Here is a 19,681-nt window from a genome sequence, read left to right as displayed (position 1 = left end):
TTTAAAATAACAACAAATTGCCAATGGGAGGAAGGAGTTATGTGCATATACATACATATATATATACACACACAAATACACATGTATACATATATACATATACATACATAAATATATATATATAGGTAGATAGATATAGATATAGATAGCATGAAGATTCCATAAATATGGATTCTGTCATATTAAAGATAGTGTGGTAGAGTGGAAAGGGCAATGGATTTGGAGTCAGAGGCCTTGAATCCAAATCCTACCTCCTTCAATTATTACCTATGTGACCTTAGACAAGTCACTTCACCTCTCTGTGTCTCAGTTTCCTCATCTGTAAAATGATGTTAGACTAGATCACCTCTGAGGTCCTTTCCAGCTCTAACTCAATGAAGCTATAATGCTAAGATTTTCCTGCTAGTTTGAGTGGCAAATTGAATTCAGATTTATGATTTGGCCCTGGAGGATAGCATCTACACTGAGGTTTTCTGACTTTGCAGGGTGCCATTTTGTGTATTGAAGCTGTAACTTCACATCATTATTCCAACGTCCTGAAAAAGTAGATAGTTTTGAGAGGTCCTGGGAGAACCTGGATCATGAGCATATAAGGAGGATATAAATATGAGGATATAAATTTTCAGTCAGAAAAAAAATTCTTACAAACAGAACTAGATAAGCAGTATATTGTTGACTAAATCTCTAAAACTACTTTGACTTAACCTACCCATTAAACACGCTTTTTAGAGAGATAGAAGAGATTGTATGTATTGTCCTTCCTGGATTCAACTCCATAGAATGCCCCTCCCAGGATAAGTTTATTGCTTCTAAACTTAGCACTATGCTGCTAACTTAAGACTTAATTGACACCACTTCCCTTAGTCTTCTCTCTGCTTTGATTGGAGATTGGTGAAAGACTGACAGGGATCAGTCTCCTCTCAATGCTTACTTTACTTTGCATCTGCTGCTCTGCCTGCTTTCAATTTCTTCTACTTCATTTTGTGTGTTGTCTCCCACTTAATATTATAAGCTTTTTGAGGGAAGAGACTGTCTTTTTGTTACTTGTATCCCGAGTGCTTAGCACAGTGCCTGGTACATATCAGGCAACTAATAAGTGTTTATTAGATTGGATTGGAAAATGACAATGCTATGTACCCCATATCGTTTTATCACAATTTCAATGAACTAACTCCTACAAATGGAGACCAATACCCTGTAATTTTGTTCAACATAATGACAAGTGAAGAATATGCTTCTTTAATGTTGAATATTAGCCTGTAGCTGGAATTTAGTCTTAATACTTAATACATCTAGCAGTTACCTGGTGATTTTTTGCATGACATCTCCAAAATATTCCAATTGATTTTCAGGCCATTGAGATTTCTATTAAATATATACTGAGCCCCTCAAACTGCCCAAGATTTTCCAAGCAACCAAGTATATCTAGTAGTTGGGAAAAATAAAAATTCTCATCCTGCTATATAGAATAGAAAATAGCAATGGAAAAAAAATTGTTCTCCATGGCTAACTCAATAATGAACCCAAGTTAGAACTAGACCCGAGGATGCTTTTACTTATTTTAGTGGTGAACCATGAGTGGGCCACATTTTCTTTGTTAAAGAAAGTTTAGTTAAAGGAAAATGTGGAGACAGGAAGATGAAAGATGGAGAATTGTGATGATGATATTGCAGAACAATCTAATTTTACAAGATTGTATTTCAGTGACTTGAATTTGGAAATGGTTAACCTACTAGCTACAAGTACAATTGGAGGGTGAGAGACATAAATCTTTCAAAATGCCCCACAATACATATAATTTCCTCAAGTCACGTATTTCCTCACCTCAGCTGGTGGTTATTAAAGCAGAGAAAGGGCAAAAGTTAGATTGGGCAACTTCAAAGTTTACTTCCAGAACTTGTGAAATTAAGCAAGACAAGTCACAAGTACAGGTGTCCTCAAAAGACTGCTGGTACTTTCTGATCTTTCATCATTTCCTTTTCATTTGTAGGTGTTGGGCAAGCAGAGACTTCTGTATTTTTTCCCCCTGATCTTTCAGTGATATTATAGGATAGACTAATAAAAGGTAGAATTTCATTTTGCATTTAACTTAAAATTCTACTTCCCATTATTTAGTTTCTTGAAGTTTCACCATTTTCTCTCTCTCTCTCTCTCTCTCTCTCTCTCTCTCTCTCTCTCACACACACACACACACACACACACACACTGTGTTTGTGCCTAGATGTTACAGTAGTACCTCAAACCCAACTAGTTGAAAACTGTTATCTTTTTTCCCAAGTCTTCTCCTCCATCTGGTATTGCTAATTCATCTATTGAAACCACCATTCTTCATCACCTCTCATGTTCAATTAATAATCGCATCATGTCATTTGCAATTTATCAGCATTTTGTTTTGTTTTTGCCAAATGTTTGCATACCCCTTTTCTATTTCCACTGCTACCAACTTCCTTCTCCATCCTGGGCTATTGCATTCCCTCCTCTGACAATTCATCATATGTACCACTTTTCAAACAATTTTTATGTATATGTAGTTACACATATAAGCACTGCTTTTCACTTACAACCAAGTTCGTAGTGCTATTCTGGGCCATTCACCATTCAGATACAGAATTATGATGACCCAACAATATATTTCTATGTCATACCATCTCAGTTGACATAGGAATTGAGGTCTAAAGTTACTTAATCAAAAAGAATAGTGTGACAAAATAACAAGGAATTGAATCAAGCAGCAGCAAATGGTGTCAACTACATTTCATGTCTCTAGGTCTAAGCTAATTATTCCCCAATTAATAGCTCATTTTCCCCAATACGATGTGAAAGGGTCAGAGTCAGACTATTTAATGCACAGGTGGGTTAAAGACTTAATATCCAAAACTATTTTGCTTAAGCAATTCAATTTCAATCAGCAATATATCAAGTGCTGACTTTTCAGCATAGCAGTCTAGAGGTTGCTGACTTCTCTTAGCACAGCTAACTCTTTTCACCTTCAAACTTTTTGCCACCTGCAACAGATTCCCTTTTTCATTTTTTTCCACTGCCCATATCAGTTGCCCATTTATGTCAAAATGCATCTCACCACCCTGTGAGGGATTCATATGACCCTTTGTAAATAATAATGTATGTTGGGTAACATTTTCATGCTGGGGGCTAGAATACAGCCTTTATAGAAAATGCAATTTAGAGAATTTCCCTCAATAAATCTGGCTTTCTTGACTCTAAGCATTAGAAGAAATGGACAGTTCCCCAGACTTGTCCTCTCTACCCTCTTCTTTCTGCCCCCCCCATCACCGAACACACACAAAAATTGCTGTCATTTAAAATCACATTGTTTATTCAGCTGTACATGGGAAACATTTATCAATTGATATTTAGCACAATCATAGGTCATCATCTCAAATAATTAAAGTAGCAACATGGTATATAATAGTCACACAGATAGGTCACATGAAGAAACAAAACATATCACATATAATAACTGTGCTATATACTCTAGACAAATTATAGAGGTCAAATACAATATAAAAATCACACATTAAGTCTACATATAAAGAACACATGTCTACTCTGTAATAACAACTATTGACTCATATAATAAACATAATGCAAATAATTCTTTCAAATTTGCAAACCATTTTATATACATGATCCCAATGAAGCTTTACATAGTCCTGTGTCTTTGTATATGAGCACGTATGCATGCATATATATACAGTCCCAGTATCTTGCCCTGGGCATTAATTTTGTATCACTACTTGCCCATTGAACATTTCAAACTAGATATCCAGAAACCATCTGAAACTCTACATGTCTAAAACAACTCATTATCTTTTCCCTCAATACTTTCCTCTTTTAAACTTTACTATTTCTCTTAAAAACACCAGCATCCTTTTAGTATTTCAGGTTCAAAACCTTGGCATTAACCTAATTCCTTACTTTCCCTCATTCCTACATATCCGAGTTGCTAAATCTTACCATTTCTACCTTCACGACATCATTTGTATCCAACCCCTCTCTTCACCCACACAGCTACTATCTTAGTCCAGACCCTTATCATCTCTTGCCTGAATTATTTCAGTAACCTGTGAATTGTTCCCTCTGCCTGAAGTATTTTGGCATTCTAGTCTATCCTATATTCTACCACCAAAGTATTTTTTAAGCATGTATTTGGCAACATTACTCTTAAATCAACCAAATCTAATGACTTGCTGTTGCTCCCAGAATCAGATGTAAACTCCTTCGGTTAGCTTTCAAAGCCCTATATAACCTGGCATCAATCTATCTTTTCATCCTCATTGGACATGAAATTCTTTCCTATACTCTGAGAATCAGACCAACTGGACTTCTCCTTGATCCTCACATATAACTCCACATCTTTCATCTGCATACCTTACACTGGTCATTATACATGTCTGAAATTTAATCTCTATTTACCTCTACTTCACAGAATCCCTCACTTCTTTTATTATGCATCTCAGGTACCATCTTCTGCAGTAAACCTCTCTTGGTTCTTCTAAATTCTAGTGTGCTCCCTCTCAAAATACTTTATATTTAACTCCTCTGTAATTTATTAAGATATGTGTTGCCTCAATCATTAAAATGTAACCTTCTTGCACGTAAGGATTTTGGAGGGAGGGTGTGGAATTTGTATTTGTATCCTCACCAACAAGTGCAGTGTTCAGGCTATAGTAGACACTAAAGATATACTTGGCAATTGGCCTTCATTCTTTTTGGGGCTATACAACTAGAGTATTAGGCAGGAGTAGGGTAGTTTCTGAATTTTATATTTCTTTCTATGTCCTCCCAGGCAGGCTCTCCTACCTTCAAGAAGGTGTCGACATGCAATGTTCTTTTCATCAGAATTACAATCTGGAGTTATCATTTGGCTGCAGCAACCCATCTACCAATGGTGGATAGGCCCTCATCAGAGAGAGCAAACAAATTTTATCTCTCTTGTCCCCATGATCACCGGGGAGTTTGACTAACTCCCACCTGGGCAGTAGGTGATTTTTATGTATGGTTTTACTAGGTTTACAATCATTCTCTGAGACTATTTTATAGATTGACATGTTGCTCAATCTTTGAACTACCAGATATGGATTGCATCTCCAGTGAGGCACTATCATGTTTACCCTAGAAACTGAGATTTCTTGGCATGAATAGATCTCCTGGCCAAAGTTTTGGATATATGCAGTCCAAATAGTCATATGGTCAACTCAACCAGCACACCACTGTTTTTCCCCCCTGAGTTCTTCTCAGAAAAATCTATAACTGGGAGAAAGCCAGCATAAACCAATCTTTCAGTCAATCAGAAATCAAATAATAATGCTGAGCTTGCAACTCATCTCCATCTTTAGATAACAGTAAATGTGGTTTTAATCTAGATGTCCGCAAGTATGTGGCAATGCCTGAGACAGTATTATTTTTGTATATACTCAACATTTTACTCATTAACTCTACTGGGCCTTCCTCTCAGTTTTCTAGGACTACTAGTTTGTCCAGCAGTATTCAATGAAAATTCTCTGGCTGCAAGTCTTCATGAGGAATATATTGTGGTTCGTGGTTTCTTTCTTTTTTAATTAATTAATTTATTTTTACATATGAACATTCAGTTCCACAAGCTTTTGAGTTTTGAATTTTCTCCCCCTCCTTTCCTTCTTCCCTCCCCAAGATTTTGTACAATCTGACATAGCCTCTACATATATATTCATACTAAACATTTTCTCACCTTAGTCATGTTGCAAAGAAGAATTATAACCAAGGTAATGAATCATGAGAAAGAACAAAACAAAACAAAACAAAAAGGAGAAAGAGCAAATAGTATGCTTAGATCCACATTCAGACTTTGTAATTCTTTCTCTGGATGTGGATAGCATTTTCCATCATGAGCCTTTTGGAGTTGTCTTAGAATCTTGCATTGCTAAGAAGAGTCAAGTCTATCAACATCAGTAATCGCACAGTGTGGCTATGACTGTATACAGTCTTCTCCTGGTTCTACTCACTTCACTCAGCATCAGTTCATGTAAGTCTTTCCAGGTTTTTCTGAAGTCCATCTGCTCATCATTCCTTCTAGCACAATAGTATTCCCTTACATTCATATACCACAACTTGTTCAGCCATTCTGCAATTGATGGGCATCCCCTCAATTTCCAATTCTTTGCCACCACAAAAAGACATACTATAAGTATTTTGGAACATGTGGGTCCTTTTCCCATTTGTATGATCTCTTTGGGATACAGCCCTAGAAGTGCTATTGCTGGGTCAAAGGGTATGCACATTTTTATAGCCCTTTGGGAATAGTTCCAATTTGCTCTCCAAAATAATTGGATCAGTTCACAACTCCATCAACAATGCATTAGTGTTCCAATTTTCCCACATCTTTTCCAGCATTTATAATTTTCCTGTTTTGTTATGTTAGCCAATCTGATAGGTGTGATGTGGTACCTAAGAGCTGTTTTGATTTGCATTTCTCTAGTTGATAATGAGTTAAAGCATTTTTGTTCATATGACTATAGATAACTTTAATTTCTTCCTCTGAAAACTGCCTGTTCATATCCTTTGACCTTTTATCGGTTGGGGAATGTCTTGTATTCTTATGAATTTGTCTCAGTTCTCTATGTATTTTAGAAATGAGGCCTTTATCAGAGATACTGGTTGTAAAAACTATTTCCCAGTTTTCTGCTTCCCTCCTAATCTTGGTTGCATTGGCTTTGTACAAAAACTTTTAAATTTAGTGTAATCAAAATTATCCATTTTGCATTTCATAATGCTCTCTATCTCTTGTTTGGTCATAAATTCTTTTATTCTCCATAAATCTGATAGACACACTTTTTCTTGCTCTCCCAGCTAGCTTGTTATATCAGCCTTTATATCTAAATCGTGTACCTATTTTGACTTTATTTTGGTATACAGTGTAAGATATTGGTCTATGCCCAGTTTCTGCCATACTATTTTTCAGTTTTCCCAGCAGTTTTTGTGAAATAGTGAGTTCTTATCCCAGAAGCTGGAATCTTTGGGTTTATCAAACAGGAGATTACTATAATCTTTGACTACTGTGTCTTTTGTACCTAACCTATTCCACTGATCCACCACTGTATTTCTTAGCCAGTACCAAGTGGTTTTGATGATTGCTGCTTTATAATAAAATTTAAGATTTGGTATGGCTAGGCTACCTTCCCTTGCATTTCTTTTCATTAATTCACTTGATATTCTGGATGTTTTCTTCTTCTAGATGAATTTTGTTATTATTTTTTCTAGCTCTACAAAATTATTTTGGTAGTTTGATTGGTATGGCACTAACTAAATTAATTTAGGTAGAATGGTCACTTTTATTATATTAGCTCAGCCTACCCATGTATCAATAAGGCAAGATTCATGACCTTGAGAATGACCATGAATATGCCTGAATGGTGCATAATTGCAAAGTATGAAAAACTCTCTAGGTAGAAGGCAGAGGAAATTCAATATAGCAATAATTATATTCCAAAACCAGTAAGTCCACCTCAATGTAGCAACAAGGAAATTATAACACAGTATTATAGTAAGGAACCAAGTCATCTTGTAACCTTCCCCCCCACCCCCCACCAGGGCCTTCCTGTAAAGAGTCGCTCACAAATCCTAACTATCCACTCAGCACTCTCTTCTGCAGCTCTGTCAACACTGACTTTCTCAATGTCTGCTCTTCAGAGCTCTCTTCATGTCTGCTGCATCAATGACTTCTTGATGTCTGCTTCCCTTCAGTTCTGCTTCTCTTCAGTTTTGTCCCTTTTTAATTCTGGTTCTCTCACACTGTGGGCTCTCCTTATATATGGTCCTCCCCAGTGTCTGACTGGCTAGAACACAGGTCTCTGGTTGGCTGAATTCATGATTGACTAGAACTCAGTGCACATACCATTGTCGCTGGTCTTAGCAACTGCCGTTAGGGCCCTTAAGGCTTCATGCCTGAATGGGCTTAGTACCTGGTAAGTAGAGGATTTAGACCTACTTACAAATAAAGATATAATCAAGCTTTCCCACCTAGCCTTACCTGAGGCCTATTGAATGGGTGGGGAAGATCTTTGATCACATTGATACTACAACCCACAAGCCCTACCCACTTTATTTGTGTGAAAGGTGTTTTTTAATTGTGGTCATATAGTTCCTGGGTTTGTTTCAGCAGATAGACTCCCAAATATTTTAGAATGTCTACAGTAACCTTAAATGGAAGCTCTCTTTTTATCTCTTGCTATTGGGCTTTGTCGTAATATATAGGAATGCTGAGGAGTCATGTAAGTTTATTATATATCCTGCAACTTTGTTAGAGTTTTTTATTATTTCAAGTAGTTTTTTATTTGATTCTTTAGGATTCTCTAAGTATATCATCATATCATCTGCAAAGAGTGATAACTTTGTTTCTTCTTTGCCTATTCTAATTCCTTCAATTTCTTTTTCTTCTCTTGTTGCTAATGTTTCTAGTACCATACTGAATAACAGGAGTGATAATGGACATCCTTGATTCATCCCTGATCTTATTGGAAATGCTTCTTGCTCATCCCCATTACATATAATACTTTTTGATGGTTTTAGGTAGATGCTACTTATATTTTTAAGGAAGATTCCATTTATTCCTATGCTCTCTAGTGTTTTTTTAATAGGAATGGGTATTGTGTTTCATCAAAAGCTTTTTCTGCATCTATTGAGATAATCATATGGTTTCTGCTAGTTTTGTTGTTGATATGATCAATTATGCTGATAGTTTTCCTAATATTTAACCAAGCTTGCATTCCTGGAATAAATTCTACCTGGTCATAATGTATTATTTTCATGATAAAAGTTGCTGTAATATTTTTGCTACTATTCTATTTAAAATTTTTGCATCTATATTCATTAGGGAAATTTGTCTATAATTATCTTTCTCTGTTTGACTCTTCCAGGTTTAGGTATCAGTACCATATTTGTATCATAAAAAGAATTTTGTAGGATTCCTTCACCTATTTTCCCAAATAATCTATATATTATTGTAATTAATCATTCCTTTAATGTTTGATAGAATTCACTTGTAAATTCATCTGGCCTTAGAGATTTTTCCCTAGGGAGTTCATTGATGCCTTGTTCAATTTCTTTTTCTGACATTGGATTATTTAAGTAGTTTACTTGTTCTTCTGTTAATCTGGGCAATTTATGTTTTTGTAAGCATCCATTACATTAAATTTCTCAAATTTATGGACATACAGTTGGGCAAAATAATTCCTAATTATTGTTTTAATTTCATCTTCATTGGTGGTTAATTCATCCTTTACATTTTGGATAATGGTAATTTGGATGCTATACCACTTGGTGCATATATGTTTAGTAATGATATTGCTTCATTGTCTATGGTTCCTTTTAGCAGGATATAGTTTCCTTCCTTTGCTTTTGACCACCAAAACCCCAAATCTGTCCTCTCTTCTCTCAGCCCCCCTCCCTTTTATTTTTGTTTTCCCTTACTACTTCTTCCCTCCCTTCTATCCTTCCCTCCCTTTTCCTACCTCTTCCCCTTCCAACTGCCTATAGGGCAAGTTAGATTTCTATACCTAACTGAGTATGTTATTCTGTCCTTGAGCCAAATCCAATGAGAATAAAGTTCAAACAATGCTCTTCTTTCTTTCTTCTTAATCAAATTAACCAAAGGTTTATCTATTTTATTGTTTTCTTTTCATAAAACAACCTCTAAGACTTATTTATTAGTTCAATAATTTTCTTAACTTAAATTTTGCTGATCTCTCCTTTAGTTTTCAGAATTTCTAATTTGGATTTAATTGGGGATTTTTGATTTGTTCTTTTTTTCTAGCTTTTTGAGTTGCATGCCCAATTCATCAATCTCCTCTTTCTCTATTTTATACATGTAAGTATTCAGAGATATAAAACTTAGGAACCACTTTTGCTGCATCCTATAAGTTTTGGTATGTTGTCTCATGACTGTTATTCTCTTGGATGAAGTTATCGATTGTTTCTATGATTTGTTGTTTGACCCACTAATTCTTTAGGATTAGATTAGTTTCCAAGTGATTTTTAGTCTATCTTTCCATGGCCCTTTATTACATATAGTTTTATTGCAACACTATCTGAAAAGGATACATTTAATACTTCTGCCTTTCTGCATTAGATGTGAGATTTTTTTGCCTAAGTGGTTAATTTTTGTGTAGGTACCATGTACTGCTGAGAAAAAAAAAAGGTATTTTTCTTTCTATCCCCATCCAATTTTCTACAGGGATATAGCACATGTACCTTCACTTTCTCATTTCTCATCCCAATTTTTCATCTACTTCTCTTACTTGATTTTCAAAATTCTTTTAGAGCTCAACCATGGCCTGTGACCAATTCATATTTTTCTTGGGAGCTTTGGATATAGAAGCTTTGACCTTGTTGTCTTCTTCTGATTGTATGTTTTGAGCTTTCTTATCACCAAGGTGAGATTCTATAGTCTGATTTTTTTTCCCACTGTTTGCTCATTTTCCCAGGCAATTATTTGACGTTTTAGCTCTTTGGCAAAGTAGGACTCTGCTTCCACTGTGGTTGTGTACCGTTCCAAGCTTCAGGAGTTTTGTGCATCAGTTTTCAGAGATACATCCAGGGTCCTGTAAATTTTCAGCTCTTCCAAGACAGTATGATCAAAATAGAAATGTTTACTCCTCTCTTGCTCTGTGCTCTGGTCTGTGAGTGACCACAAGCACTCTTTTATGCCTTGGAATTGTAAGGGGGATTCCTTCCCCACTGCCACCACAAGCTCTGCCACACCGGCATTCCTCCTCACTCCAGGATTGCCACCCAGGACTGCAACCCAGATCAAAGCATGTGCAAAGCAAGAGAATTCTGCCAGTGACAGCAAAGAGAGTCCTGCAAGCCCCCTATGATCAGCAAGTTGATCCCTCCACCATCTATGGGCTGAGAGCTCTGGAAGCAGCTGCTGCTGCTGCTGCCCTCTGCCACCCTAGGGCTGGGGCCAGACCTCACTTCTCTCCTATCCAGGTTTGACAGACCTTTCCTACTGACTTTTTGAGTTGTCTTTGGCATTTGTGGGTTGAGAAGTCTGGAAACCACAACAGCTGCCAGTGATTCAGTCCTCTGAGGCCTGCACCAGCCCCATCTGTGCTGGCATGGCCCATGCTGGAATGTGCTTCTCTCCCAGCCTGGTACAACAGACCTTTCCTGTTGACCTTCCAGGTTGTCTTAGGCTGGAAATTTGTTTTACTCTGTCATTTTGTGGGTTCTGCTTCTCTAGAATTTATTTAGAGTCATTTTTACAGGTATTTGGGGGGTTTGGGTGAGAGCTCAAGCAAGTCCCTGTTTTTACTCTGCCACCTTGGCTCCACCCCCTCCCTATTCCTGCTTTTGTAATTCAGCATAAATATTTTAATTCAGCATAAAATACTCTACTCCAGCCTTTTACCTTTACCCTGTGTGTACCCCTCTGTTTTCAAATGTGTTTCTTATAAACAACATATGGTAGGATTATGATTTTTAATCCACTCTACTAATTGCTTGCATTTTAAGAGAGAGTTCATCCCATTCACATTCACAGTTATGATCACTCTGTGTCTTTCTCTCCATTCTATGCCTCCTCCTCCCATTTATGCTTTCTTTCTCCTTTCTCCCTTTCCTTCCTCACTAGAGTTTTGCTTTTGACCACTGCCTCCCTCAGTCTGCCCTTCCTTCTATCAGCCCCACTGCCTTTTTTCCCCTTTTCCATTACTACTTCTCCCCTCCCTTTTCTTTCCCTTCTCTCCTCCAACTGCCTATACGGCAAGTTAGATTTCTATTCCTGAGTATATTATTCCCTCCTTGAGCCAAATCAGATGAGAGTAAGTTTCAACAATGCTCATCTCCCTCCCTTCCTTCGCTTTACTGTAATATGTCTTTATGCCTCTTTATGTGATACAATTTACCCTTTTCTGCCTCCTTCTTTTCTCTTCTCCTATTACATTCTTTCTTCAGTGTTTAATTATGTTTTTATCATCATATCAAAATCAACTTAAACCCACTCCCTCTGTCTATGTAGTTCCCTTCTATATTATGTGATAAAGATACAGTTCTCAAGAGTTGTACCATCTTCCCATGTAGGGATGTAAACATTTTCTCTCTATTGAATGACATATTCCCCCCTTTCCTGTTTACCTTTTTATGCCACTGTTGTGCCTTTTATTCGAAGATCAAATTTTATATTGAGCTCATCTCCTCCCCTGAAAGATTATGCTCAAAGACTATGCTGGGTAGTTGATCCTTGGTTGTAATCCAAGCTCTTTGCCTTATGGAATATTGTATTTCAAGCCCTCCAATCTTTTAATGTAGAAGCTGCAAGGTCCTGCATGAATCCTGACTATAATTCCACGATATTTGAATTGTTTCTCTCTGGTTGCTTGCAGTATTTTCTTCTTGATGTGATCATTCTGGAATTTGGCTACAATATTCCTTGGCGGTTTCAATTTGAGATCTCTTTCAGGAGGTGATTGGTGGATTCTTTCAATGAGTATTTTACCCTCTGGTTCTAGGACCTCAGGGCAGTTTTCTTTAATGATTTCTTGAAAGATGCTGTCCAGGCTCTTTTCTTGATCATAGTTCTTAGGTAGACCAATAACTCTTAAGTCATCTCTCCTGTATCTATTTTCCAGGTCAGTGGTTTTTCCAATGAGGTACTTTATATTTTCTTCTATTTTTTCATTCTTTCCATTTTGTTTGACTGATTCTTGATGTCCCATAGAGTCATTAGGTTCCACTTGCTCAGATCTGATTTTTACTGAATTGTTTTCTTCATTTAGCTTTTGTACTTCCTTTACCATTTGGCCAATTCTGTTTTTTAAAAAGTTCTTTTCTTCAGCGTACTTCCCCCCTCCCCCATTTTGCAACTTGTATTTTTAAAGGAATTCTTCAATTTTTCTTCTACTTCTCTTATTTGACTTTTAAAATCCTTGTTGAGCTCTTCCAAGAGGGCTTTTTGGGCTCGAGACTGGTTCATATTCTCATCTGAGGTTTTGGCTGTGGGTATATTGACCATGTTGTCCTCTCCTGAATTTGTGTTTTGATCTTCCCTGTTACCAAGATATTTCTCTATGGCCATTGTTTTTCTTTGATTCTTCTTGCTTGTGCCATTTGCCTTTTTCTGGCTTTTAAATGTGATCTCTGCTTTTAGGGCCTGGGGAGCACTGTCCCAGACTTCTTGTGCTGAGGGGCTAGGGGCCTAGTTACTGGCTTTCTGTGCTGGGGACTCAGGTATTGGCAGCTGGATGTGGCAGTGATCTGGTAGTTTACCTGGTGCCAAGCTGGAGCTGGTGGTGGTGGCTGGTTTGTGACTGGTGCTGGTGCTTACATGCTTCTCCACCCTTGGGGGCTCAGGATCTTACAATCATCCATTGAGGTGGGGTTTGCTGCTGTCTTGCTGGGAAGCCTCTCCTTCTGTCCCTTTCAGCCACAGCAAGAAGGACATTTCCTATGAATCCCCCTAGCCTCTTGAGCTATACCCCATCTTTCTGCTGGCTCCACTATTCCAGGATTTTTGCTGGGGCAATATTTTCTGGGTTTTTCCAGGTCAATAAGGGAGGATGAGAGCAACTTACCACTTACTCCTCCCTCTTGGCTCCCAGAAGTTTAAATAGGTGACTTTCAAACATTCCATGTGTAGGCAGATATTCCCAGGAGCAGCTGCTTCTGCTGCTGCAAGCCCTGCACAGGATTGTACTTCTCTCCCACTCAGTTCCAACAGACCCAGTCTGGGACTGGCCACCTTTGCCAGTGATTCAGTCCCTGAAGTCTGCTCCAGCTTTGCTATGATTGCATCTGTAGTTGCCTGATTCTTGATAAAGCTAACACTTCCTTGCAATAGCTTCCTCTTCAAACATTGACTATGATCAGTATAGATCCCATGACATCTAAATAAGTCTTAGGAAATATTACTTTAAGAATAGCATTATAACTGTGGACAATTTCTGGTTTCTGATTTTGTACTGCTTATGCATTCTCACTGCATAGCCTTTTCCACCAAGATGATGGTAATTAAATTGGAATCTCATCATTAGAAGCAATTGAAATAAGACTCTCCTTTATATAATACCCAATAAACATATGTAGAACTTTTCTTAAAGATTTTCAGTGAAAAGGAATCCATTACCTCTCAAAGCAGCCCATCCCATTTTTTGGAAAGCTCTAATTGTTAAACTGATTTTCCTTAGATTTCACCTACATTGTTGTCTTTGTGATTTTCGCCTAGCTCTGAAAAACAAATAAAAATCTATTAACACATAATTACTCTTTCCCACTCCAAACACTGGTGCAACACCTGCCATGGAACTAATTCTTTAACAAGGTGTCACTTTATTGTCTAGCTCATCAAAACTCTCTTGTGAGGGTGTAAAAAATTCCTTACATGTAGAGAAGAAACAAAAATGCCCCCTGTGACTTGTTGGACAAGTGAGGCTGTATGGAAATGAATAAACTGAGATGGAATTTTCATAAATATCATCCTCATAATTTCACAGGGTAAGTTTCTCTTGGAGCCTTCATGGAGCCCAAGTCGGCCTTCATTTCCTCTACTTCCTCCTCCCATACCTAGCCCTATTCCTGATTCCTAGACTTTAAAAGCATGTTATCACTCTGGAAATTCTGGGGCCTCTTAATCCTGGAACATCCATCCACCCATCTGGCCTTCTCAATGTTGAACAGCCCTCTCTAAAGCCCACCTCTTCTCCCATTGCTTAGTTCTTTCTGGAGCCTCCATTATGTAGGGGGGCCCCCACTGGCCTTCATTCCCATCCTGGCCCTGTTCCTGGCTTCTGAACTTCAAAACCATGCCTTTATACCAAGGGCCTTTATCTCTCTTCTCTTATTTTCATATTATTGCTTCCCTGTCTCAGCTTTTCAGCTCCCTTTTGTATACTATTTTCCCCTAAAAGAACATATGCATTTTGAGGGAAGGGACTGTCTTTCTCTTTCGCTTGTATTTGTACTACTGGCACTTAGCATAGTGCCTGGCACATAGTAAATTCTTAATAAATATTTGTTTTCTTCCTTCTAGAAATTAATATTGGAGCAATGAGACTCAGCTAGTAATGCAACATAAAAGGTTTCAAGGATCCAAAGGAAAATTTACAAATTGTTTTGTTCCTTTTAAAAAATATATGGTTATGATATATGGTTATAAAACATCTTTGTTAAGGGTTTAAAAGGAGTGAAATTGAAGACTCTCTGGGTGGTAGCCTCTCTCTCATTTTTTTTCCCTTAAAGGAATTAGAGTGAAATGGAATGAAGATTAAAGGACATAATTTACACATTTATTTTTACTAGATTCATTTGTATTTGTCTGAGAAGCAATTTATCATAGGAGATAGAGAGCTGGTCTTGAAACTCTGAAGGCCTGAATTCAACTCTTGTTTCTGACACATATAAGTGAATGAATGCATGCATTCATGAATAAATAGAAAAACAGAGAAGGGTGCTGTTTGACCCTGGGTAAGTCATGTAACTCTTCACTGCTCTTGCTAATTCTTTAAGACAAAAAGTTTCAACAAAAAGTACCCACCCACACTGGCAAATTGACCCTCATTAGCTGGGAATTTCCTCTGCCAATGAAATCACATATCCATCCAGTCCTTAATTTGTCAGATTCAAATAGTTCCTTGAAACTTTTCTCTATTTTCTTCATGTTTAATGTGTTTTAATCCCATCTCCTGCTTAACCTGGTCATGGGTCATGCCTTCCATTTCTATTACATCTCCTCATGATATCTGGTACAGGGAACTGCATAAAGCATAGTGATGAATAAACATTAACAGACAGGAGAAAAAATCTGTTCTTGTCATCAGACTGCTACCAAGTCAAGTGAACTATTGCTATGTACCAGTCACTATGATCACTTCTCATTGATTGAAAAATTCTTTCAGGAACAAAGGACATTCTTGACACTTTGCTCAAAAAGTCCCATACTGCAGACCTCCTTAAATTTATGTTTTCCAGATAATCACTGTGATTTAATATGACTTCCCTTTGACACGTCAAGAATTCTGCAGGTTTCATACTTAGTACATCTATCTGCTGCTATATTATACCAATGGAATACCAGAACCAGGTTTCTCTCTTGACCCATGTCCCAAATCACATACATACCCAACATCACATACTGGTTTCCTCTCCATGGAGCAGTAGGCTTTGGTAGAACCAATCGTTTTCATATATCTTTCTTGGTATCAGTTGTAATTTGGTATAGAACTTCATCATATACCTCTGATTTCTACTATTTTATCAATAGCAAGATTTCTTTTTGGGAATGTGGATTGAAATCCTAATAACAAAATTCATATACTATGGACTATGTCACTTTTCACATACCTCCATCTTCTGGCAGTGGTTAGAGCACTGGACTTGCAAACAGGAGGAATTGGATTTGAATCCTGTTCCTGACTAGGTATGTGATTCAAGACAAGTCATTAACTTTTCTGAACTTCCCTGTCTTCATCTCTAAAATAAAAGAGTTAGATATGATGACCTCTGTAGTCATCCAATTCCAAATTGTGATTGTACTGTATGTTCCTATGATTATGGAATTGCTTCTATTTCTAGATCCAAGGAGACAGGGGACAGGGAGGATTACTCCAATGATACACTCTCCATTGGAAATTCTGACTCTTCTTCAACTTTACTTATATATGTGGCTTGGTTCTCTGTATATCATGAATAACCTTCATCCCTTTTATGATTACTGCTATGGCTTCAGAAACATTGAGACTAAGGAATAGGATATCTGTATCTTTGCTGGCTATTAATACTTGCTGCATAGTTGGCTAGTGCTGCTACCCCTTTTGGACTGACAGCTTCCAATTTAGCATTTGTCAAAATATGTTAGTGGATTGTTGTTCATTCACACATGATATCAAGCTAGATACACATAATCTCAGAACTTCTCAGTGATAGCCCACTTCAAAGACAAGTCTAATAATTTGCTAAGGGATAACCAGTCTTGCTGTCAGAGAGCTGTCTACTAACAAATGCAATAGGCTTCTGTGGCTATCCTTTTTCCCACTACAACTATTCTTTTTTCCTACTACAACATAGCTCTTAGGGCCTCTAAGGTAGTGTAATTTGGTAACTCAAAGGGCACACTTGGATCATTAAGAGCCAAACACTTGTGTTGTGTTGTGTGTCTAACATACTGCATGTATTACTACTGATGATGATGCTAACTAGGGATTTCTTCAAGTGCTTCCTGAAGTCCCTCCATTTCAAAAAGGGCAAATATCTCAGGCTCATAAATCTAGAAAAGAAGGGATCCCTAGTGCCATATTGAGTTACCTGCTCATTTTTCACGTATGGACAGTTGACCAAGTCTTGGGAGATCTACACATAGTACTCATCCCAACAATTACTGTATGATGTTAGGCCTTGGTAACTGAGGTGGGGCCCATGAAGGGAGGTCTGATTATATCTTTGCTCCCAAGTAGACCCCAAACCACTAGCTGCTAGGTGCTAAGTCAATGCGGTCATGAAGCCCCCAGGGTCCTAAGGGGAATTGCTAACACCAGAGCCAATAGTAAGAGTTTAAGTTCTGGTTGCTCAGATGATGTTTGATGATGGCTAAAGAGTGCATAAAAAGGGAAGACAGAGGTATTTGCTTAGGGCTCTCACTCTTGGCAGTATGCTGATATGGAGACTCTGGGCAGCTGTAGTTAAGAGCCCTCTAGCTTGTAAACCTGGATGTTCGGACTTTGTTAAACTCTGGTAACTATGCACTGAGATTTGAATCAGACAAGGTCTGTCTGTTGATGTTTGTAATTTGTATTTGCTCTGAAGTTCAGGGTGCTGGCTTTTTTCCCTGAACTAAGTGAATGATATTTGTACACTGGATTAAAGTAAGATTGTTAACACCTTAACGTTGCTTTCCTTAGTAAAGCAGATCAAAGGAATCTGGGCTTGCAGCATTCCTGTTGTTGGGCTTATGTTCATTTTTCACCCCCACAGCAGCTGCTAGCTGAATTGTTGCAACAGGCAGTTCATGCCAAATAGTATTGTTTTTCTGTTTCCAGGGCTTTTTCACCATATAGCCATGAGTGAGGTGATTGAGAGACTTAGTGTTAATATTTCAGAACTTTTTGTGAATAGCCACAAAATCCTAAAGAAAAGTTTTATTTTCCTTCATTTTCATTGTTGTTATATTTGTTTTGATCAATGATTTCATTATTCTAATTGTTCTAATTCTGAGCAGCTCCTTTTTCTACAAAATCACTTTATAATTGTGTGGGACTTTGGAGTGTGGCCTGAATCCGGGTTTTCTTTATTCCAAACATATCCCTGTATCTACTATGTTATGCTACCTCTTTAAGGAAAGTATTTAGCTCTTTAAATTCTTTAGAAATAGTTACATAATAAGTACTTCTATATTTTCAGAATCAGTACTTATTCCTTGCTAAGGAAACTGTGTGACTTAAGTCCTTAAAACAGGCACTACAAAACTGGCACTTATCACCTGACAGCTTTACAGCAGTTGCTTCAAGCCAAGCTGACACCTTCAGTAGCCTTTCCTTATCTTCTCCTAAAGGCTTTCCAAGAATGAAGTAATCCAGATCTACTCACTCCACCAAGAAATTAAGCTAGGAAGCATATTGAAGAAAAAAATGCTGGAGTTGAGTAGTTCACATATCTGTATATCTAATAAACATATGGACAGAGATTTGAGTTTGAATCCTGCCTCAGATATAGCTATGTGACTCTGAATGAGTTACTTAGCTCTCAGACTCAGTCTTTTCATCTGTATAATGAAGATAATTGTAGCATCTAATTCACAAATTTTTTGTGGTGGTCAAATGAGGTAACATATGTAAAATATTTTGTAGGCCTAAACCACTATGTAAATGTTATCATCATCATCATCATCATCATTATGATTTGTCTTATCACCAGCTACCTTTTACATGAACCAGCACAAAATAGAAAGGCATCTGGAAATTATTTGGAATATGCACTCAAGCTAATAGAATCCTACTGGGCTAAGAAAGTTCTTTTTTTCCTTAACCTCATTTAACACAGAGCTCTGATATCATTCAGTGCATAGATCTTCCACTGAAAAGCACTCATTGCCCCTGGGAAAGTCTAGGTCATCTTGAACTCATGTCATGTTGTACTGAACAACTTTTTTTGTTGTTGTTCAAAAGTCTAATAAAGCACACAGATAAAGATTTTTCCAGTTTTCTTCTATATTATTACTGTAGGTAAGGCATACAGACAATGGGACTTCACGTTGATGATGTTAACTAGTGATTCCTTCAGGTGATTCCTGAAGTCCCTCCATTTCAAAGAAGGCAAATATCTCAGGCTCATAAATCTAGAAAAGAAGGGATCTCTAGTGCCATATTGAGCTACCTGCTTATTTTTCACATAGGGAATGTAAAGTCCAGAGAATTTAAGGGATCAGCACAGAGTCATATAGGGAATAAGTGTCAGGGGTGGGATTTAAACTGAGCCAGTATGCTCTTTCCACTGAGCTATATTACCTTCCAAAGCTTGGGGGGCAGGATAGATACAGTGGAGGTATTCTGTGGACAGATAATTAGTAGAATTGTAGAGTCCTAAGTTAACTCTTACCCTCCCATAACACCAACCAGCCTTGCTGTAATCCAAGACTTTGTGGAGTAATTTGAGTTAACCCTGCTCCCAGGTAGACAGATGTAAGGCAGGTAGGTGGTAC

This window comes from Trichosurus vulpecula, chromosome 7 (assembly GCF_011100635.1).
Source record: "Trichosurus vulpecula isolate mTriVul1 chromosome 7, mTriVul1.pri, whole genome shotgun sequence".
NCBI classification, from domain to species: domain Eukaryota; kingdom Metazoa; phylum Chordata; class Mammalia; order Diprotodontia; family Phalangeridae; genus Trichosurus; species Trichosurus vulpecula.
This window is presented reverse-complemented; position numbering follows the sequence as displayed.